This window comes from Hemiscyllium ocellatum, chromosome 21 (genome assembly GCF_020745735.1).
Source record: "Hemiscyllium ocellatum isolate sHemOce1 chromosome 21, sHemOce1.pat.X.cur, whole genome shotgun sequence".
NCBI classification, from domain to species: Eukaryota; Metazoa; Chordata; class Chondrichthyes; order Orectolobiformes; family Hemiscylliidae; genus Hemiscyllium; species Hemiscyllium ocellatum.
The window spans coordinates 65,740,459-65,764,753 of NC_083421.1; the positions used below are offsets into that span (position 1 = coordinate 65,740,459).

Below are 24,295 nucleotides of genomic sequence, written 5' to 3' on the forward strand. Positions count from 1 at the left end.
AAACAGGAGGGACAGCTAACAAGCCCGTTCACAAACCAACAAGCCCGTTCACAAACCAATAAGTCCCAAACTGGACAGGTTCGGCTGACACTTGGGAGTTCAGGTGATTGAGAGATGATTCTTAGGTCCTGGGATAGCCTGACACAGTAGATACTGTTACTCAGTGGTTAGCACTCTGCCTCAGTGCCAGGGACCTGGGTTCGATTCCAGCCTCAGGCGACTGTTTGTGTGGAATTTTCACATTCTCCCCGTGTCTGTGTGGGTTTTTTCCAGATGCTCCAGTTTCTTCCCACAATCCAAAGATGTGCAGGTTGGGTGGATTGGCCATGTTAAATTGCCCATAGTGTTCAGGGATGTGTAGGCTAGGTGCATTAGTTAGGGGTAAATGTAGAGTAATAGGGGTGGGGGATTGGGTCTGGATGTGTTACTCTTCAGATGATCGGTGGGGACTTAGTCAGAGTCCTAGAGATGTACACCATGGAAAAAGACTGCTTGGTCCAGCTCGTCCATGCTGACCAGATATCCCAACCCAATAGACAACAGGTGCAGAAGTAGGCCATTCTGCCCTTCGAGCCTGCACCACCATTCAATATGATCATGGCTGATCATCCTTAATCAGTATTGTGTTCCTGCCTTATCTCCATAACCCTTGATTCCACTATCCTTGAGAGCTCTATCCAACTCTTTCTTAAATGAATCCAGAGACTGGGCCTCCACTGCCCTCTGGGGCAGAGCATTCCACACAGCCACCACTCTCTGGGTGAAGAAGTTTCTCCTCATCTCTGTCCTAAATGGTGTACCCTGTATTTTTAAGCTGTGTCCTCTGGTTCGGCACTCACCCATCAGCGGAAACATGTTTCCTGCTGCCAGAGTGTCCAATCCTTTAATAATCTTACATGTCTCAATCAGATCCCCTCTCAGTCTTCTAAACTCAAGGGTATACAAACCCAAACTCCAGTCTTTCAGTGTAAGGTAGTCCCGCCATTCCAGGAATTGACCTTGTGAACCTACGCTGCACTCCCTCAATAGCCAAAATGTCTTTCCTCAAATTTGGAGACCAGAACTGCACACAGTACTCCAGGTGTGGTCTCACCAGGGCCCTGTACAGCTGCAGAAGAACCTCTTTGCTTCTATATTCAATCCCTCTTGTTATGAAGGCCAGCATGCTATTAGCCTTCTTCACTACCTGCTGTACTGCATGCATACCTTCATTGACTGGTGTACAAGAACACCCAAAAGTCTTTGTACTGCCCCTTTACCTAAATTGATTCCATTTAGGTAGTAATCTGCCTTCCTGTTCTTGCCACCAAAGTGGATAACCATACATTTATCCACATTAAACTGCAACTGACCACTCACCTAACTTGTCCAGGTCATCCTGTAATCTCCTAATATCCTCATCACATTTCACCCTGCCACCCAGCTTAGTATCATCAGCAAATTTGCCAATGTTATTACTAATACCATCTTCTATATCACTAACATATATTGTAAAAAGCTGCAGTCCCAGCACTGATCCCTGCGGTACCCCACTGGTCACTGCCTGCCATTCCGAAATGTCATTCACTACTTTGTTTCCTGTCAGCCAACCAACTTTCAATCCAAGTTATTATTTTGCCCCCAATACCATGTGCCCAAATTTTGTTCACTAACCTCCTATGTGGGACTTTATCAAAAGCTTCCTGAAAGTCCAGGTACACTACATCTACTGGATCTCCCTCGTCCATCTTCAAAGTTACATCCTCAAAAAATTCCAGAAGATTAGTCAAGCATGATTTCCCCTTCATAAATGCATGTTGACTCTGACCTATCCTGTTACTACTATCCAGAAGTGTCGTAATTTCATCCTTTATAATAGACTCCAGCATCTTTCCCACCACGGAGGTCAGGCTAACTGGTCTATAATTTCCTGCTTTCTCTCGCCCACCTTTATTAAAAGGTGGTACAACATTAGCCACCCTCCAATCCGCAGGAACTGATCCCGAATCTATCGAACTCTGGAAAATAATCACCAACGCATCCACAATTTTTCAAGCCGCCTCCTTCAGTACCCTGGGATGTAGACCATCAGGCCCCGGGGACTTATCAACCTTCAGATCTAACAGTCTCTCCGACACCAATTCCTGGCAAATATAAATTCCCTTAAGTTCAGGTCCTTCAGCCACTGTTACCTCAGGGAGATTGCTTGTGTCTTCCCCAGTGAACACAGATCTGAAGTACCAATTCAATTCTTCTGTCATTTTCTTTGTTCCCCGTAATATATTCCCCTGTTTCTGTCTTCAAGGGCCCAATTTTAGTCTTAACCATTTTTTTGCCTCTCACATACATAAAAAAACTTTTACTATCCTCCTTTATATTATGGCCAGTTTACCTTCATACCTCATTTTTTTCTCTGCGTATTCCCTTCTTAGTAATCCTCTGTTGTTCTTTAAAAGTTTCCCAGTCCTCCATTTTCCCACTTATCTTTGCTATGTTATACTTTTTCTCTTTTCTCTTGTGGGGGCAGGATGTGGGGCAGGGGGGTGTTGGGTGGGGCAGGGGTTGTGGGTGTGTGGGGGGCGGGGGGGGGTCGGGGCAGTGTGGGGTGTGGGGTGTGGGTGGGGGCGGGGGAGGAGTTGTGGGGTGTTGGGTGGGGTAGGGGGAGTGGGGCTGTGTGGGGTGTGGCGTGTGGAGTTTGGGAGGTGAGGGGGGTGTGGGGGTGTGTGGTTTGGGGGGGTGTGGGTTTTGTGGGGGTGTGGGGTGGTGTGAGGGTGTGGGGTGGGGTGTGTGTGGGGGATGTGCGTGTGGGGGGTGTGCGTGGGGGGGTGTGCGTGGGGGGTGTGGCGGGGTGTGGGGATGTAGGGGGTGCATGTGTGGGGGGTGCGTGCGTGGGGGGGTGGTGGGTGTGTGTGGGGTGTGTGTGTGGGGTGTGTGTGGGTGTGTGTGTGGGGGGGTGGGTTGGGGGGAGGGGGTGTGGGGGGGGGGTGTGGGGGGGGGTGTGGGGGGGGGTGCGTGGGGGGGGTGTGTGGGGGGGTGTGTGGGGGGGGTGTGGGGGGGGGTGGGGGGGTGTGGGGGGGTGTGTGGGGGGGTGGGTGTGTGTGTGGGGGTGGGTGTGTGTGGGGGGGGTGGGTGTGTGGGTTGGGGGGAAGGGGTGTGTGTGGGGGTGGGTGTGTGGGGTGTGTGTGGGGGGGGGTGTGTGGGTTGGGGGGAAGGGGTCTGTGTGGGGGGGGTGGGGGTGGGGGTGGGGGGGTTGGGGGGAAGGGGTGGGTAGTGGGGGTGTGTGTGTGGGGGGTGTGTGTGGGAGGGGTGTGTGTGGGAGGGGTGTGTGTGGGGGGGGTGTGTGGGGGGGGTGGGTGTGTGGGTTGTGTGTGTGGGGGGGGTGGGTGTGTGGGTGGGGGGGAAGGGGTCTGTGTGGGGGGGTGTGGGGGGGGGTGTGTGGGTTGGGGGAAGGGGTCTGTGTGGGGGGGTATGGGGGTGGGGGTGGGTTGGGGGAAGGGGTGGGTAGTGGGGTGTGTGTGTGTGGGGGGGTGGTGTGTGTGGGGGGTGTGTGGGGGGTGTGTGGGGGGGGTGTGTGGGGGGGTGGGGGGTGGGTGTGTGGGTTGGGGGGGGGGTGTGTGTGGGGGTGGGTGTGTGGGGTGTGTGTGGGGGGGGTGGGTGTGTGGGTTGGGGGGAAGGGGTCTGTGTGGGGGGGTGTGGGGGTGGGGGTGGGTTGGGGGGAAGGGGTGGGTAGTGGGGGTGTGTGTGGGGGGGGTGTGTGGGGGGTGTGTGTGGGAGGGGTGTGTGTGGGAGGGGTGTGTGTGGGGGGTGTGTGTGGGAGGGGTGTGTGTGGGAGGGGTGTGTGTGGGAGGGGTGTGTGTGGGGGGGGGGTGTGTGGGAGGGGTGTGTGTGGGGGGGGGGGGTGGGGGGGGGTGTGTGTGGGGGGGGTGTGTGTGGGGGGGGGTGTGTGTGGGGGGGGTGTGGGGGGGGGGGGGGTGGGGGGGGGGGGGTGGGGGGGGGGGGGGGGGTGTGTGGGGGGGTGGGGGGGGTGGGTGGGTGTGTGTGGGGGGGTGTGTGGGGGGGTGGGTGTGTGTGTGGGGGTGTGTGTGTGTGGGGGGGGTGGGTGTGTGGGTTGGGGGAAGGGGTGTGTGTGGGGGTGGGTGTGTGGGGTGTGTGTGGGGGGGGTGTGTGGGTTGGGGGGAAGGGGTCTGTGTGGGGGGGGTGGGGGTGGGGGTGGGGGGGGGGTTGGGGGGAAGGGGTGGGTGTGGGGGTGTGTGTGTGGGGGGTGTGTGTGGGAGGGGTGTGTGTGGGAGGGGTGTGTGTGGGGGGGGTGTGTGTGGGGGGGGTGTGTGGGGGGGTGGGTGTGTGGGTTGTGTGTGTGGGGGGGGTGGGTGTGTGGGTTGGGGGGAAGGGGTCTGTGTGGGGGGGTGTGGGGGTGGGGGTGGGGGTGGGTTGGGGGGGGGGTGGGTAGTGGGGGGGTGTGTGTGTGGGGGGGGTGTGTGTGGGGGGGGGGTGTGTGGGGGGTGTGTGTGTGGGGGGGGTGTGTGGGGGGGGTGTGTGGGGGGGGTGTGTGGGGGGGGTGTGTGTGTGTGGGGGGGGGTGTGTGTGGGGGGGGTGTGTGGGGGGGGGGTGTGTGTGGGAGGGGTGTGTGTGGGAGGGGTGTGTGTGGGGGGGGTGTGTGGGGGGGTGTGTGTGTGGGGGGGGTGTGGGTGTGGGGGGGTGGGTGTGTGGGTTGTGTGTGTGGGGGGGGTGGGTGTGTGGGTTGGGGGGAAGGGGTGGGTAGTGTGTGTGTGTGGGGGGGTGTGTGTGTGGGGGGGTGTGTGTGGGGGGGGGTGTGTGTGGGGGGGGTGTGTGGGTTGTGTGTGTGGGGGGGGTGTGTGGGTTGTGTGTGTGGGGGGGGTGGGTGTGTGGGTTGGGGGGAAGGGGTGGGTAGTGTGTGTGTGTGGGGGGGGGTGTGGGGGGGTGTGTGTGTGGGGGGGGTGTGTGGGGGGGTGTGTGTGTGGGGGGGGTGTGTGTGGGGGGGGTGTGTGTGGGGGGTGTGTGTGGGGGGGGTGTGTGTGGGGGGGTGTGTGTGGGGGGGTGTGTGTGGGGGGGGTGTGTGTGGGGGGGTGTGTGTGGGGGGGTGTGTGTGTGGGGGGGTGTGTGTGGGGGGGGTGTGTGTGTGGGGGGGGTGTGTGGGTTGTGTGTGTGGGGGGGGTGGGTGTGTGGGTTGGGGGGAAGGGGTGGGTAGTGTGTGTGTGTGGGGGGGGTGTGGGGGGGTGTGTGTGTGGGGGGGGTGTGTGGGGGGGGGTGTGTGTGTGGGGGGGGTGTGTGGGGGGGTGTGTGTGTGGGGGGGTGTGTGTGGGGGGGTGTGTGTGGGGGTGTGTGTGTGGGGGGGTGTGTGTGTGGGGGGGGTGTGTGGGTTGTGTGTGTGGGGGTGTGTGTGTGGGGGGGGTGGGTGTGTGGGTTGGGGGGAAGGGGTGGGTAGTGTGTGTGTGTGTGGGGGGGGTGTGTGGGGGGGGGTGTGTGTGGGGGGTGGGTAGTGTGTGTGTGTGTGTGGGGGGGGGGTAGTGTGTGTGTGTGTGTGTGTGGGGGGGGGTGGTGTTGTCTCTGTAGACGGTTGTGTGTTCCGGAGGCTGAGGCGCTCTCGCTGGGCTGGGCTGGGCGGGTCAGGGTCGGGGTGACGGGGGTAAAGTGGGACACTCCCTCGCGACAGCGGCTCTGGTTTCGGTTTAAACCCGGGTTCGGCTGCGCTCCGCACTCACCATCGGACAGCGGCCCCGCGCGTTTGCCCCATCACCAAAGGCGAGTCTCTCCGTCAGGAACCACAGGCCGAGGCTGCGCCCGCAGCTAGGCCAGGCCCCGCCCCCAGCCCGGGGTCCCGCCCCTTCCCTCGGGCCTCGCCCCCTGCACGGGGCCCCGCCCCTTCCCTCGGGCCCCGCCCCCTGCCCGGGGCCCCGCCCCCTGCCGCTGTAGCTGCGGTGAACTCTGAGCTGGGACTCCCAAAACTCCTTAGTGGTTCACATTGCCGAAGTTGTTTCCCGTGTAGTTGTTGTTTATTCCCCGCGGTGTATTCCATCTGGCAGTTGTTAGCTCACACTCCAGCACTTCCTCAGCAACACCTGTCCCTCCACCTGCCTTTGTGCCATCTGCAAACTTACCAACAATGCCCTCAGCTCCTTCATCCAGATCGTTAATGTCCAACATAAATACTGATGGTCCCAACACCGATGACCACCACTCCTCCGTCGCCGCAACCATTTCCGCCCCTCCGGTTGCCGTCGACGCAGCCACTTCCGCCCCCACTGACATCACTAACCTGCAGGAGCACAAATCCTCAGGTTTCCCCGCCCCCACGCCGTCTTTCGTCACGACGCATGACCCCGCCCCCACGTCGAGCAACGTCACCACGTCTAACTCCGCCCCTACTTCGATCTCTGTCCCCGCCCCTAACCCCGCCCCCAGCTCCAGCTCCAGCTCCAGTCCCACACCAGGTCCTAGCTCCCAGCCTTGCCGGATTTTCACCATCCCTCCAGATCTCCCCCTCTCTGAGGATGAAAGATCAGTCCTCAGCAGGGGCCTCACCTTCGTTCCCCTACGCCCTCGGATTAATGAGTTCAACACGCGGCGAGATATTGAACAATTCTTCCGCCGCCTTCGCCTCCGTGCCTACTTTCACAACCAAGACTCCCGCCCACCCTCTGACGACCCCTTCTCCCGCCTCCAACACACCCCATCCACCTGGACACCCGTGCAGGCCTCCTACCCGCCCTCGACCTCTTTATAGCCAACTGCCGCCGTGACATCAACCGACTCAACCTGTCCACCCCTCTCACCCACTCCAACCTCTCACCCTCAGAACGTGCAGCCTTCCACTCCCTCCGCTCCAATCCCAACCTCACCATCAAACCCGCAGACAAGGGAGGCGCGGTGGTAGTTTGGCGCACTGACCTGTACACCGCTGAAGCCAAACGCCAGCTCGCGGACGCCTCCTCTTATCGCCCCCTTGACCACGACCCCACCTCCCACCACCAAACCATCATCTCCCAGACCATCCAGGACCTCATCACCTCAGGGGATCTCCCATCCACCGCCTCCAACCTCATAGTCCCACAACCCGCACCGCCCGTTTCTACCTCCTGCCCAAAATCCACAAACCTGCCTGCCCCGGCCGACCCATTGTCTCAGCCTGCTCCTGCCCCACCGAACTCATCTCCCAATACCTCGACACGGTCCTGTCCCCTTTAGTCCAAGAACTCCCCACCTACGTTCGGGACACCACCCACGCCCTCCACCTCCTCCAGGATTTTCGCTTCCCGGTCCCCAACGCCTTATTTTCACTATGGACATCCAGTCCCTGTACACCTCCATCCCCCATCACGAAGGACTCAAAGCCCTCCGCTTCTTCCTTTCCCGCCGCACTAACCAGTACCCTTCCACTGACACCCTCCTTCGACTGACTGAACTGGTCCTCACCCTGAATAACTTCTCTTTTCAATCCTCCCACTTCCTCCAAACTAAAGGAGTTGCCATGGGCACCCGCATGGGCCCCAGCTATGCCTGCCTCTTCGTAGGATATGTGGAACAGTCCATCTTCCGCAACTACACTGGCACCACCCCCCACCTTTTCCTCCGCTACATCGATGACTGTATCGGCGCTGCCTCGTGCTCCCACGAGGAGGTTGAACAGTTCATCAACTTTACCAACACCTTCCATCCCGACCTGAAATTCACCTGGACCGTCTCAGACTCCTCCCTCCCCTTCCTAGACCTTTCCATTTCTATCTCGGGCGACCGACTCAACACAGACATCTATTATAAACCGACTGACTCCCACAGCTACCTGGACTACACCTCCTCCCACCCTGCCCCCTGTAAAAACGCCATCCCATATTCCCAATTCCTTCGTCTCCGCCGCATCTGCTCCCAGGAGGACCAATTCCAACACCGCACAACCCAGATGGCCTCCTTCTTCAAGGACCGCAGATTCCCCCCAGACGTGATCGACGATGCCCTCCACCGCATCTCCTCCACTTCCCGCTCCTCCGCCCTTGAGCCCCGCTCCTCCAACCGCCACCAAGACAGAACCCCACTGGTTCTCACCTACCACCCCACCAACCTGCGCATACAACGTATTATCCGCCGCCATTTCCGCCACCTCCAAACGGACCCCACCACCAAGGATATATTTCCCTCCCCTCCCCGATCAGCGTTCCGCAAGGACCACTCCCTTCGTGACTCCCTTGTCAGATCCACACCCCCCACCAACCCAACCTCCACCCCCGGCACCTTCCCCTGCAACCGCAGGAAATGTAAAACTTGCGCCCACACCTCCACACTCACTTCCCTCCAAGGCCCCAAGGGATCCTTCCATATCCGCCACAAGTTCACCTGTACCTCCACACACATCATCTATTGCATCCGCTGCACCCGATGTGGCCTCCTCTATATTGGTGAGACAGGCCGCTTACTTGCGGAACGCTTCAGAGAACACCTCTGGGCCGCCCGAACCAACCAACCCAATCACCCGTGGCTCAACACTTTAACTCCCCCTCCCACTCCACCGAGGACATGCAGGTCCTTGGACTCCTCCACCGGCAGAACACAACTACACGACGGCTGGAGGAGGAGCGCCTCATCTTCCGCCTGGGAACCCTCCAACCACAAGGTATGAATTCAGATTTCTCCAGCTTCCTCATTTCCCCTCCCCCCACCTTGTCTCAGTCGGTTCCCTCAACTCAGCACCGCCCTCCTAACCTGCAATCCTCTTCCTGACCTCTCCGCCCCCACCCCACTCCGGCCTATCACCCTCACCTTGACCTCCTTCCACCTATCCCACCTCCATCGCCCCTCCCCCTAGTCCCTCCTCCCTACCTTTTATCTCAGCCGGCTTGGCTCTCTCTCTCTTATTCCTGATGAAGGGCTTATGCTCGAAACGTCGAATTCTCTATTCCTGAGATGCTGCCTAACCTGCTGTGCTTTGACCAGCAACACATTTGCAGCTGTGATCTCCAGCATCTGCAGACCTCATTTTTTACTCGAACTCTACTAGTCACCATCTGCCCTCCTGGAAAACAGACCTTTGTCCGCACTCTGTTTTCTGCCGATCAACAAATCCTTTATCTTTACCAGCACCTTGCTCCAAACACCATGCACTCTCATCTTATTTTCAGCCTCCTGTGTGACACCTTATCAAATGCCTTCTAGAAATCCAAATTGATAGGGTCTGTTTTCATGTACATCTCTATGACTCTTCGGTCCAACCCGTCCATGCTGACCAGATATCCCAACCCAATCTAGTCCCACCTGCCGGCACCCGGCCTATATCCCTCCAAACCCTTCCTATTCTTATGCCCATCCAAATGCCTCTTAAATGTTGCAATTGTACCAGCCTCCACCACTTCCTCTGGCAGCTCATTCCATACATGTACCATCCTGAGCATGAAAAAGTTGCCCCTTAGGTCTCTTTTATATCTTTCCCCTCTCACCCTAAACCTATGCCCTCTAGTTCTGGACTCCCCACCACAGGGAAAAGACTTTGTCTATTTATCCTATCTGTGCTCCTCATAATTTTGTAAACGCCTACAAGGTCACCCTTCAGCCTCCAACTCTTCAGGGAAAACAGCCCCAGCCTGTTCAGCCTCTCCCTGTGGCTCAAATCGTCCAACCCTGGCAACATCCTTGTAAATCTTTTCTGCACCCTTTCAAGTTTCACAACATCTTTCCGATAGGAAGGAGACCAGAGTTGCACACAATATTCCAACAGTGACCTAACCAATGTGCTGTACAGCCACAACATGACCTCCCAACTCCTGAACTCAATACTCTGACCAATAAAGGAAAACATACCAAATGCCTTCTTCACTATCCTATCTACCTGTGACTCCACTTTCAAGGAGCTATAACCTACACTCCAAGGTCTCTTTGTTCAGCAACACTCCCTCGGACCTTACCATTATGTGTATAAATCCTGCTAAGATTTGCATTCCCAAAATGCAGCACCTCGCATTTATCTGAGTTAAACTCCATCTGCCTCTTCTCAGCCGATTGGCCCATCTGGTCCAGATCCTGTTGTAATCTGAGGTAACCCTCTTCGCTGTCCACGACACCTCCAATTTTGGTGTCATCTGCAAACTTACTAACTGTACCTCTTATACTCGCATCCAAATCATTTATGTAAATGACAAAAAATAGAGGACCCAGCACCGATCCTTGTGGTACTCCACTGGTCACAGGCTTCCAGTCTGAAAAACACCCACTGTCTTCTCCTTTGAGCCAGTTCTATATCCAAATGATTAGTTCTCCCTGTATTCCATGAGATTGAACTTTTATGGGGAACCTTGTCGAACGCCTTACTGAAGTTGATATAGATCACATCTACTGCTCTGCCCTCATCAATCCTCTTTGTTACTTCTTCAAAAAACTCAATCAAGTTTGTGAGACATGATTTCCAATGCACAAAGCCATGTTGACTATCCCTAATCAGTCCTTGCCTTTCCAAATACATGTACATCCTGTCCCTCAGGATTCCCTCCAAAAACCTGCCCACCACCAAGGTCAGGCTCACTGGTCTATAGTTCCCTGGCTTGTCCTTACCACCCTTCTTGAACAGTGGCACCACGTTTGCCAACCTCCAGTCTTCCGGCACCTCACCTGTGACTATCAATGATACAAATATCTCAGCATGAGGCACAGCAATCACTTCTCTAGATTCCCATAGAGTTTCAGGGTACACCTGATCAGGTCCTGGGGATTTATCCACCTTTATGCTTCTCAAGACATCCAGCACTTCCTCCTCTATAATATGGACATTTTTCAAGATGTCACCATCTATTTCCCTACAGTCTATATCTTCCATATCCTTTTCCACAGTAAAATACTGATGCAAAATATTCGTTTAGTATCTCCCCCATTTTCTGTGGCTCCACACAAAGGCCGCCTTGCTGATTTTTGAGGGGCCCTGCTCTCTCCCTAGTTACCCTTTCGTCCTTAACATATTTGTAAAAACCCTTTGGATTGTCCTTAAATTTTATTTGCCAAAGCTATCTCATGTCCCCATTTTGCCCTCCTGATTTCCCACTTAAGTATACTCCTACTTCCTTTATACTCTTCTGAGGATCCACTCGATCTATCCTGTCTCTACCTGAAATATGCTTCCTTCTTTTTCTTAAAAAAACCCTTAATTTCTTTAGTCATCCAGCATTCCCTATACATACCAGCCTTCCCTTTCACCCTGACAGGAATATACTTTCTCTGGATTCTTGTTATCTCATTTCTGAAGGCTTCCCATTTCCAGCCATCCCTTTACCTGCGAATATCTGCCCCCAATCAACTTTCGAAAGTTTTTGTCTAATACCATCAAAGTCAGCCTTTCTCCAATTTAGAACTTTAACTTTTAGATCCGGTCTATGTTTTTCCATCATTATTTTAAATCTAATAGAATTATGGCGCTGACCCCAAAGTGCTCCCCCACTGACACCTCAGTCACCTGCCTTGCCTTATTTCCCAAGAGTAGGTCAAGTTTTGCACCTTCTCTAGTAGGTACATCCATATACTGAATCAGAAAATTGTCTTGTACACACTTAACAAATTCCTCTCCATGTAAACCCTTAACACTATGGCAATCCCAGTCTATGTTTGGAAAGTTAAAATCCCCTACCATAACTACCCTATTATTCTGACAGATAGCTGAGATCTCCTTACAAGTTTGTTTCTCAATTTCGCTCTGACTATTAGGGGGCCTATAATACAATCCCAATAAGGTGATCATCCCTTTCTTATTTCTCAGTTCCACCCAAATAACTTCTCTGGCTGTATTTCCGGGAATATCCTCCCTCAGCACAGCTGTAATGCTATCCCTTATAAAAAATGCCAATCCCCCTCCTCTCTTGCCTCCCTTTCTGTCCCTCCTGTAGCATTTGTATCCTGGAACATTAAGCTGCCAGTCCTGCCCAACCCTGAGCCATGTTTCTGTAATTGCTATGATATCCCAGTCCCATGTTCCTAACCATGCCCTGAGTTTATCTGCCTTCCCTGTTAGGCCCCTTGCATTGAAATAAGTGCAGTTTAATTTATTAGTCCTACCTTGTCCCTGCTTGCCCTGTTTGACTCGCTTCTGTTCTCAGCTGTACGCGTCTCAGATTGATCTCTTTCTTCACTAACTCCCTGGGTCCCACCCCCACCCAGAATCTTCTCCCTCTTGAATTGCAAGGTGAATTCTATCATATTATGGTACTGCCACCTCAGCGGTTCCTTTACCTTAAGCTCCCTCATTAACTCTACCTCACACATCACCAAATCTGGGATTGCCTGTTCCTGAGTGGGCTTGACCACAAGCTGCTCCAAAAAAACCATCTTGCAAATATTCCACAAATTCCTTCTCTTGGGATCCACTACCGACATAATTTTCCCAGTCCACCTGTATTTTAATGTCTTTCATGATTATTGTTATCAAGTCAAGTCGCCATAGACTTAGCAGACCATAGGGCTGCTTTTACATTACAGAGAGACAACTGGTAGTGGTTTAACACAAAGGCCACCGTACCTCAGGTGAGGGGAGAGTTGAGAAGCAGAGTCATGGTAACCCCAGCTGGTGCAGAGTTTGAACCCATGCTGTTTCACAAACCAACCATCCAGCCAACTGAGCTAAATCAATCCCTGATTAATGTACCTTTCTTACATGCCTTTTCTTCCCCAGATCCTCACTACTGCTAGGAGACCTGTACGTAACTCAGGTTATAGAAATGTGAATTCTTTCCTTCGTTCACAACTCACACAACAAGGCCAGCTCAGTCAGATATGGATAATATTTGGACTCGGTTGGCAACTGACACATAATATTCAGGTAAAACAAGTACTAGCATGGAGCACATTGATCAAGAAATTCCCAACCAGCTTTCCTTGAATTCGATGGAATCGCTATCATCACTCAGTCCTTCACGAACATCAGTCATCCGTGTAACCTTTGATTTCTCTCTGCTGTGCAAGGCCACACTGTTACGCTGCAGTATCCCTTTAAGATGACTCTGCAGCTGGGAATGTTGTTTGGGAGCAGCATTCCATACACATATGTGGCCCAATGATAATGACAGCAGCCACACACCCACCCGGTTTATAAGGAACATGGGGGATCAACATGACCCAGTGCATGCAGGCTTCAGGACAAACTGCAACAACACAGAAACCCTCCATCCTTGATGACCGAAAACAAGCATTATCCAGTTGTAAATGGGATGGGTACACTATCAACTTCTGCTACACACTTAGTCATGGAGTAAGATAGCACAGAAACAGACCTTTCGGTCCAACTCATCTGCACCAGCCAGACATCTCAATCTGACTTAGTCCCATTTGCCAGCATTTGGCCACAATCCCTATAAGTTGAGAGTGTGTTGCTGGAAAAGCACAGCAGGTCAGGCAGCATCCAAGGAGCAGGAAAATCGACGTTTCGGGCAAAAGCCCTTCATCAGGAATGAGGCTGGGAGCCTTGGGAATGGGGAGAAGGTAGCTGAGAGTGCAATAGCTGGATGAAGGTGGGGTAATGGTGATAGGTCAGAGAGGAGGGTGGAGCAGATAGGTGGGAAGGAAGATGGACAATGGGATGAGTCATTAGGACGGTGCTGAGCTGGAAGGTTGGATCTGGGTAAGATGGGGAATGGGGAAATGAGGAAACTGGTGAAGTCTACATTGATGCCTTGGGGTTGAAGGGTCCTGAGGTGGACGATGAGGCATTCTTCCTCCAGGCATTGGGTAGTAGAGAGTGGCGATAGAGGCAACCCAGGACCTGCATGTCCTTGGCAGACTGAGAGGGGGAGTTAAAACATTCAGCCAATTAGCAGTGGGGTTCATTGGTGCAGATGTCCCAGAGATGTTCTCTGAAGCGCTCTGTGAGTAGGCATCCTGTCTCCCCAGGGCAGAGGAGACCGCATCGGGAGCAACAGATATAGTAAATGACATGTGTGAAAGTGCAGGTAAAAAACTTTGATGGATGTGGAAGGCTCCTTTGGGGCCTTGGATGGAGGTTGGGGGGTGTGTGGGCGCAGGTTTTGCAATTCCTGCAGCAGCAGAGGAAGGTGCTGCCTCCCCCCTCTTCCTCCCACCTTACCTCAGTTCCAACCTTTCAGCTCGGCACCACCCTCATGACCCATCCCACCTGTCCATCTTCCTTCCCACCCATCCGCTCCACCCTCCTCTCTGACCTATCCCCTTTACTCCCACTCCATCCACCTATCACACTCTCAGCTGCCTTCCCCCATGCCCCACCCCCTCCCATTTATCCCTCCATCCCCAAGGCTCCCAGCCTCATTCCTCACGAAGAGCTTTTGCCCGAAACGTCGATTTTCCTGCTTCTCGGATGCTGCCTGACCTGTTATGTTTTTCCAGCACCACACTTTCCCTCTAAATCTTTCCTATCCATGTACCTATCAAAATATTGTCGAAGTGTTGGAATTGTATCCGCTTCCACCATTTCCATACATGCACCACCCTGTGTGACAATGTTGGCCCTCCTAAATCTTTCCTCCTCTCACATTAGACCTACATCCTCTAGTTTTCAACTCCCTGACCCTGGGAAAAAGACCGCGGCTATTCACCCGATTCAGCCTCCTCTTATACCTCAAATCCGGCAAGATCCTCATAGATCCTTACTAAACCCTTTCAAGTTCCACAACATCTTTCCAATAGCAGGAAGAATCCAATAGCAGTATCCAAAAGTGGCCTCACCAATGTCGTGTACAGCCACAACATGACATTCCAACACCTATACTCAATGTACTGGCCAATGAGGCAAGCGTACCAAACACCTTCTTCATTATCCTATCGACCTGCAAACTCCACCTTCAAGGAGCTATGAACCTGCACTCCAAGGTCTCTTTGTTTAGCAACACTAAATGCTACCATTAAGTGTCCTGCCCTGATCTGCCTTACCAAAATGCAACAACTCAGATTTATCTAAACTCCATCTGCCACTCCTTGGTCCATCAGTCCATCTGATCAAGGTCCCGTTGTTCTCAGAGATAACCTTCTTCACCGTCCACGACAACACTAATTTTGGTGTCATCTGCAAACTTATTAACTCGGCCTCTGAGATTCACATCGAAATCATTTATGTAAATGACAAAAAGCAGTGGACCCAGCACCAATCCTTGTGGCACTTCACTGGTCACAGGCCTCCAGTCTGAGAAACAACCCTCCACCACCACCCTCTGTCTCCTACCTTCGAGCCAATGTTGGATCCAAATGGCTAGTTCTTCCTGGATTCCACGTGATCTAACCTTGATCACCAGTCTATCTGGTACAGTGCCTTGAAGTCTCTATATTGAAAAGGTCTACCACTCTGCCGTCATCAATCTTCTTTGACACTTCTTCAAAAAGCTCAATCAAGTTAGTGAGACACAAGTTCCCATGCACAAAGTTGTGTAGACTATCCCTAACAGTCACTGCCTTTTCAAACACACGGAAATCCTGTCCCTCAGAATCCCCTCCAACAACTTCGCCCACCAGTCACCAGTCTATCGTTCTCTGGCTTTTGCTTACTACCTTTCTTCAATAATAGCACCACATTAGTCACCCTCAGATCTTCCAGCACCTCACCTACGACTATTAATACAAATATCTCAACAGGGGGCCCAGCAATCACTTCCCTAGCTTCTCCAGGGCTCTTTAACAAACCTGATAAAGTCCTGGGGATTTATCCACCTTTATGCATTTTAAGATGTCCAGCTCCTCCTCCTTTGTAATATGGACACTTTTCAAGATATCACTATATATTTCTCCAAGTTCTGTAGCTTCCACGTCTTTTTCCACAGTGAATCCTGATGTAAAATACTTGTTTAGTATCATAGAATCCCTAGAGTGTGGAAACAGGCCATTTGGCCCAACAAGTCCACAATGACCCTCTGTACAGTATCCTACCCAGACCCATTTGCCTACCTTATCACTCTACATTTCCCCCGACTAATGCACCTAATCTTGAACACTATGGGCAATTTCATTTGGCCAATTCACCTAACCTGCATATCTCTGGACTGTGGGAGGAAGCCCACACAGACACAGGGAGATCATGCAAACTCCACACTGAGAATCACCTGAGGCTGGAATCGAACCTGGCCTCCTGGTGCTTTAAGGCAGCAATGCTAACCACTGAGCCACCATACCGCCCAATATCTAATTCATCTCCTGCAGTTCCACACATAGATGGCCTTGCTGATCTTTAAGGGGCTGTGGTCCCTCCCTAGTTACCCTCTTGTCCTGAATGGATTTATAAAATCTCTTTGGATTCTCCTTAACCCAAACTGCCAAAGCTATCTCATGTCCCCTTCTTGCTCTCTTGATTTCCCTCAAGTATCATCCTACTGCCTTTATAATCTTCTCAGGATTCACTCGATCTCTGCTGTCTATGCCTGACACATGCTTCCTTCTTTTTCTTGACGACAGTCTCAATTTCTCTAGTCATCCAGCATTCCCTGCACCTACCAGCCTTGGCTTTCACCCGAACAGGAACGTACCGTCGGTGGACTCTCATTATCTCATTTCTGAAGTCTTCCCACTTTCTGGCCGTCCCTTTACCTCCCAATCAACTATTGAAACATCTTGCCTAATACCATCAAAACTGTCATTACTCCAATTTAGAGCTTGAACTTTTAGATCAGGTCTATTCTTTTCCATCACTATTTTAAAACTAATAGAAGTATGGTCGCTGGCCTCAAAGTGCTCTCCCACTGACACCTCAGTCACCTGCCCTGCCTTATTTACCCAAAGAGAGTCAGGTTTTGCTCCTTCCCTCAAAGGTACATCCATAAGTTAAATAAAAAAATTTCTTGAATTTCTGTCCATCCAAGCCCTGAACACTATGGCAGACCAGTCTATGTTTGGAAAGTTAAAATTCCCGAAAAATTCCACCCCAACATTCTTATGGATAACAGATATCCCGACAAATTTGCTTCTCAATTTCCCGTTGACTAGTGGGGGGCCTAGAATACAATTCCAACGAGGTGATCATTCCTTTCTTATTTCTCAGTTCCACCCAAATAACTTTACTGGACATATTCCCAGGAATATCCTCCCTAATTACAGCTGTTATGTTATCGCTAACAAATAAAAACACCACTTCCCCTCCTCTCTTGCTCTCCTTTCTATTCTTCCTATGCAGAATATTAGAATTAAAATCCCCACAATGCGGAAACAGGCCCTTCGGCCCAACAAGTCCACACCGACCCGCCGAAGAGTAACCCACCCAGACCCATTCCCCTTCCCTATATTTACCCCTGATTAACACACCTAGCCTACACATCCCTGAACACAGTGGGCAATGTAGCATGGCCCTTTCACCTGACCTGCACATCTTCAGACTGTGGGAGGAAGCCGGAGCACCCGGAGGAAACCTACGCAGACACGGGGAGAATGTGCAAACTCCACACAGTCAGTCGCCTGAGTCGGGAATTGAACCAGAGTCCCTGGCACTATGAGGCATCAGTGCTAACCACTGAGCCACTGTGCCACCCTTAAGGTACAAGTCCTGCCCTTCCTTGAACCATTTTTCTGTAATCGCGATGATGTCCCAGTCCCATGTTCCCACTTCGCCCTGGGTTTATCTGCCTTACCTGCCAGGCCTCTTGCATTGAAATAAACGCATTTCAATTCATCAATCTTACCCCATTCTCTGCCTTGCTGTAGCCTGCCTTGACTATTTGACTTGCTCCTCTTCTTCCAGTGTGCCAGCCTCAGACTTGTCTCTATTGTCATTAATCTCTTTGGGTCCCCTCCCCTCCAACCTCCATGACTAGTACCAGAAACCTGGCTGTCAGTGCTACATTATAGAACATAAAACAATACTGCGCAGAACAGGCTCTTCGACCCTCGATGTTGCACCAACCTGTGAACTATTCTCAGCTTGCCCCCCTACACTATCCCATCATCATCCATGTGCTTATCCTGGACTGTTTAAATGCCCCTAATGTGGCTGAGATAACTGCATAGGTAGGTAGGGCATTCCACGTCCTTACCACTCTCCGAGTTAAGAACCTGCCTCTGACATCTGTCTTAAATCTATCACCCCTCAATTTGTAGTTGTGCCCCCTCGTACAAGCTGACGTCATCATCCTAGGAAAAAGACTTTCACTGTCTACTCTATCTAATCCTCTGATCATCTTTTTTGTCTCTATTAAATTCCCTCTTAGTCTCCTCTCCAATGAGAACAGACCCAAATCCCTCAGCCTTTCCTCATAAGACCTTCCCTCCAGACCAGGTAACATCCTGGTAAATCCCCTCTGTACCTTTTCCAATGCTTCCACATCCTTCCTGAAATATGGGGACCAGAACTGTACACAATATTCCAAGTGCGGCCGCACCAGCGTTTTGTACAGTTGCAGCATGATATTGCAGCTCCGGAACTCAATCCCTCTATGCCCGAAATGTCAATTCTCCTGTTCCTTGGATGCTGCCTGACCTGCTGCACTTTTCCAGCAACACATTTTCCCCTCTATGACTGAAACCTAACACACCATATGCCTTCTTAACAACACTATCCAGCTGGGCAGCAACTTTCAGGGATCTACATACATGGACTCCAAGATCCCTCTGCACATCCACGCTACCAAAAATCTTCCCATTGACCCAGTACTCTGCCTTCGTCTTATTCTTCCCAAAGTGAATCACCTCACATTTAGCTGCATTGAACTCTATTTGCCACCTCTCAGCCCAATTCTGCAGTTTATCCAAGTCCCTCTGCAACCTGTAACATTCTTCCAAACTGTCCACTACTCCACCAACTTTCGTGTCATCTGCAAACTTACTAATCCATCCACCTATGCCTGCGTCTAAGTCATTTATAAAAATGACAAACAGCAGTGGTCCCAAAACAGATCCTTGTGGCACACCACTAGTCACCAGATTCCAGGCTGAATATTTCCCATCAACCGCCACTTGCTGCCTTCTTGCAGAAAGCCAGTTTCTAATCCAAACTGCTAAATCACCCTCAATCCTATGCCTCTGCATTTTCTCCAATACAGTCCCCTGAGAGTGCATCACTTTCTACATTTTCCAAAACAACATACTTGTTTGAGATGGGGATAGCCACAGGAGACTCCTGCCTACCTCTCTGCTGTTTGCTGGTGATAACCCATCTTCCCAAATGTATCTGCAGTTCTTCTAGATTCCTAAAATTGCCATCCATCACACCGCCTGTCCCCACCCACCCCCACCCCCTCCGGGTTCCTGTAAATTCCTCATTACCTCTAACTGCTGCTCCAACTGATCCAAGCGATTCAACAGGATTCGGAATCAAACATACTTCCTGCAGATATTATCATCAGGAACATCAAAAATCTCCCAAATCCCCCATATCTGACAAGTAGAGTACATCACTCTATAAAGGCCATCTCTGCGTGTTAATCTCATCAGGATCAATTACAATATCTGCACTGTTCAATACTTATTAGAAAATTGAATTTTCTTTTTAATTCATTTGGGATTTTAATGGAGGTGGGCCAGCACTAATTACCCTTGAGAAGTTCCATTCCAGTTGGTGTTGGTGCATCCATGGTGTGGTTGGGATAGAGTCACAACACTGCATTTCTGTGTCAGTGTGGCAGGGAGCAAGTACAGTATTAATGGTGATGGATGGACTGTTAAACAAGCTGCCTGTTTTCTCCTCTATCACAGCTGTATTCATCCAGGTAACGGAGGATCTTCCATCATACGCCCCGCCTGGTGCCAGGCAGATAATGGATAGACTTTGAAGAGCTTTAGGAGGGGGGTTACTCATCACAGAATTACCAGCATCTGACATGCTCTATTTAAATTGCTGGTCTAGTTGTATTTCTGGTCAGTAGTTACACACAGGATATTTGTAGTTGGATATTGATTATACCACTGATAACAGAACATAGAACATAACTGCACAGTACAGGCCCTTCGGCCCTCAATTTGTGCCAGTCTTTTATCCTACTCTAAGATCAAACTAACCTACATACCTTACATTTTACTATCATCATTTGCCTATCCAAGAGTCGCTCTAACGTCCCTAATGTCTCTGACTCTACTCATTACTGGCAGTGCATTCCATGCACTCACCATTCTCTGTACAAAGAACCCAGCTCTGTCATCTCCCCAAACATTCCTCCAATCACCCTAAAATTATGCCCCCTCATGATAGACATTACCCACGCACCCACCACTCTATCTCTGCCTCTCATCATCTTGTACACCTTGATCAAGTCGCCTCTCATCCTTCTTCGCTCCAACGAGAAAAGCTCTAGCTCTTCAGCCTTTCTTCATGTATTAACACACCCTCCAGTCCAGGCAGTATCCCGGTAAATTTCCTCTGCACCCTCTCTAAACCTTCCACATCTTTCCTATAATGAGGCGACCAGAACTGAACAAAATATTCCAAGTGTGGTCTAACCAGGGCTCTATAGAGTTGCAGCATAACCTCACGGTTCTTAAACTCAGTCCCCCTGTTAAGAAGGTTTATGGTGCGTTGGCTTTCATTAACAACCCTATCAACATGGGTGGCAACTTTGAGGGATTTATGCATATGGACTCCAAGATCCCTCTGTTCCTCCCCACTGCGAACAAACCTGTCTTTAACCCTATAATCTGCATTAAAATTCTACCTTCCAAAATGAATCACTTCACACTTTTCCAGGTTGAACACTTCTCAGCCCAGCTCTGCGTCCTGTCAATGTCACGTTGCAACCTACCACAGCCCTCCACACTATCCACAACTCCACCAACCTTCATGTCATCAGCAAACTTATTAACCCACCTTTCCACGTCCTCATCCAAGTCCTTTATAAAAATCACAAAGAGCAGAGGTCCCAGAACTGATCTCTGTGCAAGGTTTGTAGCTCAGGTTGAGGGTTAGGGTGTAGGTTTGCTCGCTGAGCTGTAGGTTTGATATCCAGACGTTTCATTACCTGGCTAGGTAACATCATCAGTGGCAACCTCCAAGTGAAGCGAAGCTGTTGTCTCCTGCTTTCTATTTATATCTTTCTCCTGGATGGGGTTCCTGGGGTTTGTGGTGATGTCATTTCCTGTTCGTTTTCTGAGGGGTTGATAGATGGTATCTCGATCTATGTGTTTGTTTATGGCGTTGTGGTTGGAGTGCCAGGCCTCTAGGAATTCTCTGACATGTCTTTGATTAGCCTGTCCCAGGATAGATGTGTTGTCCCAGTTGAATTGGTGGTTTTCTTCATCAGTGTGTAGGGCTACGAGGGAGAGAGGGTTGTGTCTTTTTGTGGCTAGCTGGTGTTCGTGTATCCTGGTGGCTAACTTTCTTCCTGTTTGTCCCACGTAGTGTTTGTGGCAGTCCTTGCATGGAATTTTGTAGCTGACATTGGTTTTGTCCATGGGTTATACTGGGTCTTTTAAGTTTGTTAGTTTTTGTTTGAGAGTGTTGGTGGGTTTGTTTCCTACTAGGATTCCGAGGGGTGTTAGTAGTCTGGCTGTCATTTTCAGAAATGAGGAATTCCTAAGACCCCTTGGAATCCTAGTAGCACACAAACCCATCAACACTCTCAAACAAAAACTAACAAACTTAAAAGACCCAGTATAACCCATGAACAAAACCAACGTCATATACAAAATTCCATGCAAGGACTGCCACAAACACTACGTAGGACAAACAGGAAGAAAGTTAGCCACCAGGATACATGAACACCAGCTAGCCACAAAAAGACACGACCCTCTCTCCCTCGTAGCACTACACACGGATGAAAAAAAACACCATTTGGACTGGGACAACACATCTATCCTGGGACAGGCTAATCAAAGACATGTCAGAGAATTCCTAGAGGCCTGGCACTCCAACCACAACACCATAAACAAACACATAGATCTAGATACCATCTATCAATCCCTCAGAAAACGAACAGGAAATGACATCACCACAAACCCCAGGAACCCCATCCAGGAGAAAGATATAAATAGAAAGCAGGAGACAACAGCTTCGCTTCACTTGGAGGTTGCCACTGATGATGTTACCTAGCCAGGTAATGAAACGTCTGGATATCAAACCTACAGCTCAGCGAGCAAACCTACACCCTACAGATCCCTGTGGAATCCACTGGTCACCGAGCTCCAGGCTGAATACTTTCCATCTACTATCACCCTCTGTCTTCTATGGGCCAGCCAATTCTGTATCCCTGTATCCCATTCCTCCTCACTTTCTGAATGAACCTACCGTGGGGAACCCTATCAAACACTTTGTTAAAATCCACGTACACCACATCCACTGCTCTAACTTCAATGTGTTTTGTCACATCCTCAAAGAATTCAGTAAAGTTGTGAGGCATGACCTTCCCCTTACAAAGCCAGTTCTACACCAACATTTTTTTCTATCTGTGACATCTCCTGCATGCTTTTCTAAATTATTGCTTGTTGTGATATATCATAAAGAGCCCAATACTGAGCAGGATGCCTTCTGATCCAATCCTGTTGCACCTTGCCATTGCATCACATTTGGATCTAGCTTACCACTTCACTTCAATCCCAAGACTTTTCCTTTTGGACTAGTTTGCCATTTACAACTTTATCAACAGCCTCGATAAAATCCAGGTGGGCTCTACCATTCCCGGTCCTCTCATCAATTCCCCCTAACGACACATTCAAATTCAAATCAAGTTAGACACAACCTTCCCTGAATAACTCCACATCGACCATGCTTGATTAATCTGTGCCAGTTTAAATATTGATTTATATAAACCCTCAGATATTTTCCCAATATATTTCCTAACAGAAAGGTTACACTGACTGGACTGTAGTTATCCATATTATCCCTTTTAGTAACAGCACATTACCAATACCACATCTACAGCCAATGATATAAGCAGCCTGTATTAAACAAGACTAAACAATTCCACAATGGGCAGGTCAGATCTGTGCTCTACAGTGCTGCACATCCAGTTAAAAATGGCAGAGGACATTGAAGTAGTTACCAAATGGTGAGGAGGGAAGTTGTACAAATATCCCCATCCTCAACAACTGAGCAGCTCATCACATCAATGGAAAAGACAAAGCAGAAGAATTTACATCCATTTTCAGCACCAAGGATAATCCATCCCTGTCTCATTGAGATCCCAACATCACAGATACCAGCCTTCAGCTAGATTCACTCCACACGACATCACCAAATGGATAAAGACATCAGATACAGAAAAGGGCCTGCCATCATTTCCAACATTAGTACTGCTATGTGCTCCAGAACTAGCTACACCCCTAACTAACCATTTCAGTATAATCACAATGCTGGCTTCTGCCCAGCAGCATGTGTACTGTGCACATAAGGCAGGACAAGACAAACCCAATCAATGACCACTCCAGTCTATTCTCAATCAGTGAAGTGATTGGAGTTGTCGACAGTGCTTTGAACCAATACCTACAAAGGACTTACTTGCTCATTAGCCCTGGCACAACCAAACGCAGGGTGAATCAGCATGTGACCTCACTAGAACTTCGGTCCAAATATGGACAAAAGCTGAATGTGTGTGGAGGAGAGAGTAAAAAGGCAGCATTTGACCAACTACAACAACATGAAGTCTTGCGAAATGTGAGTCACAACACAAGGTGGTCATGGTTGTTGAAGGTCAATCACCTCAGCCCCCCACCATCACCGCAATAGTTCCTCAGGGTAGTATCCGAGCCTCAATCATCTGCAGCTACTTCAGTGACCTTCCCTCCAGAAGGTGATAAATGTTAGTGCTTGCTGATAATTGCACAATGTTCAGCATCATTCGCAAACTGAAGCAGTCAGTGTCTGTATGCAGTAGGCCATGGATGACACTAAGGCTTGGGCTGATAAGTTTGTGTCACACAAGCATCAAGCCCAAACATGATGTCTCTTCATGTTCAGAATCCACCATTGTCAACATTCCGGAACAGCCTTTACAAACAAGAACCAGAGACTTGGAACTCTGCAGTAACTCATGATCTGTCTCCCTGAAGCTTGACCACTATTGATAAGGAGGTTGATGGAATAAAGAAGCCCACGTGATTGGTACCCAAATCCATCAATGACAGTGGCAGCTGTGTGCAACTAAGTGGCTTGCTAGACCATTTCAGAGGGCAGCTCAGAGTCAACCACATTGCTGTGGGCCTGGAGTCACATGTAAGCCAGACCAGGTGGGGATGGCAGGTTAACTTCCCTGAAGGACATTAGAAAGACAAATAATTTCATGATCATTAGTTGATTCTTAATTCCAGTCCTTTATATTAATGAATTCAAACTCCGCTATCTATGTAGCAGGATTCGAACTTAGAGCACCAGATCATCAGGTGAGTTTCTGGCTTGATACAACTTGACCAGAGCCATTCCCTTATTAACTATGAGATGTAATGCAGTAACTCACCAAGTCTCGTCTACAGC

At 50.4% G+C, this 24,295-nt stretch overlaps 1 protein-coding gene across 10 annotated transcripts in view; it reads right to left on the minus strand.

Annotated features, from left to right (window-relative positions):
* The window catches only part of LOC132825972 (retinoic acid receptor RXR-alpha-A), a 94,291-nt gene that overhangs the window by 55,049 nt on the left and 14,947 nt on the right, over positions 1-24,295 (minus strand). For 6 of the 10 annotated variants that reach the window (XM_060841670.1, XM_060841671.1, XM_060841675.1 and 3 more), the window contains exon 1: positions 5,700-5,803. The exons of 2 other annotated variants lie outside the window; for them this stretch is intronic. The gene's annotated coding sequence lies outside the window, so the exon portion shown is untranslated. Of the gene's footprint in view, positions 1-5,699; positions 5,804-6,095; positions 6,190-24,295 lie in introns of those variants that run through there. 2 more of the 10 variants (XM_060841668.1, XM_060841672.1) reach the window with 2 other exon arrangements.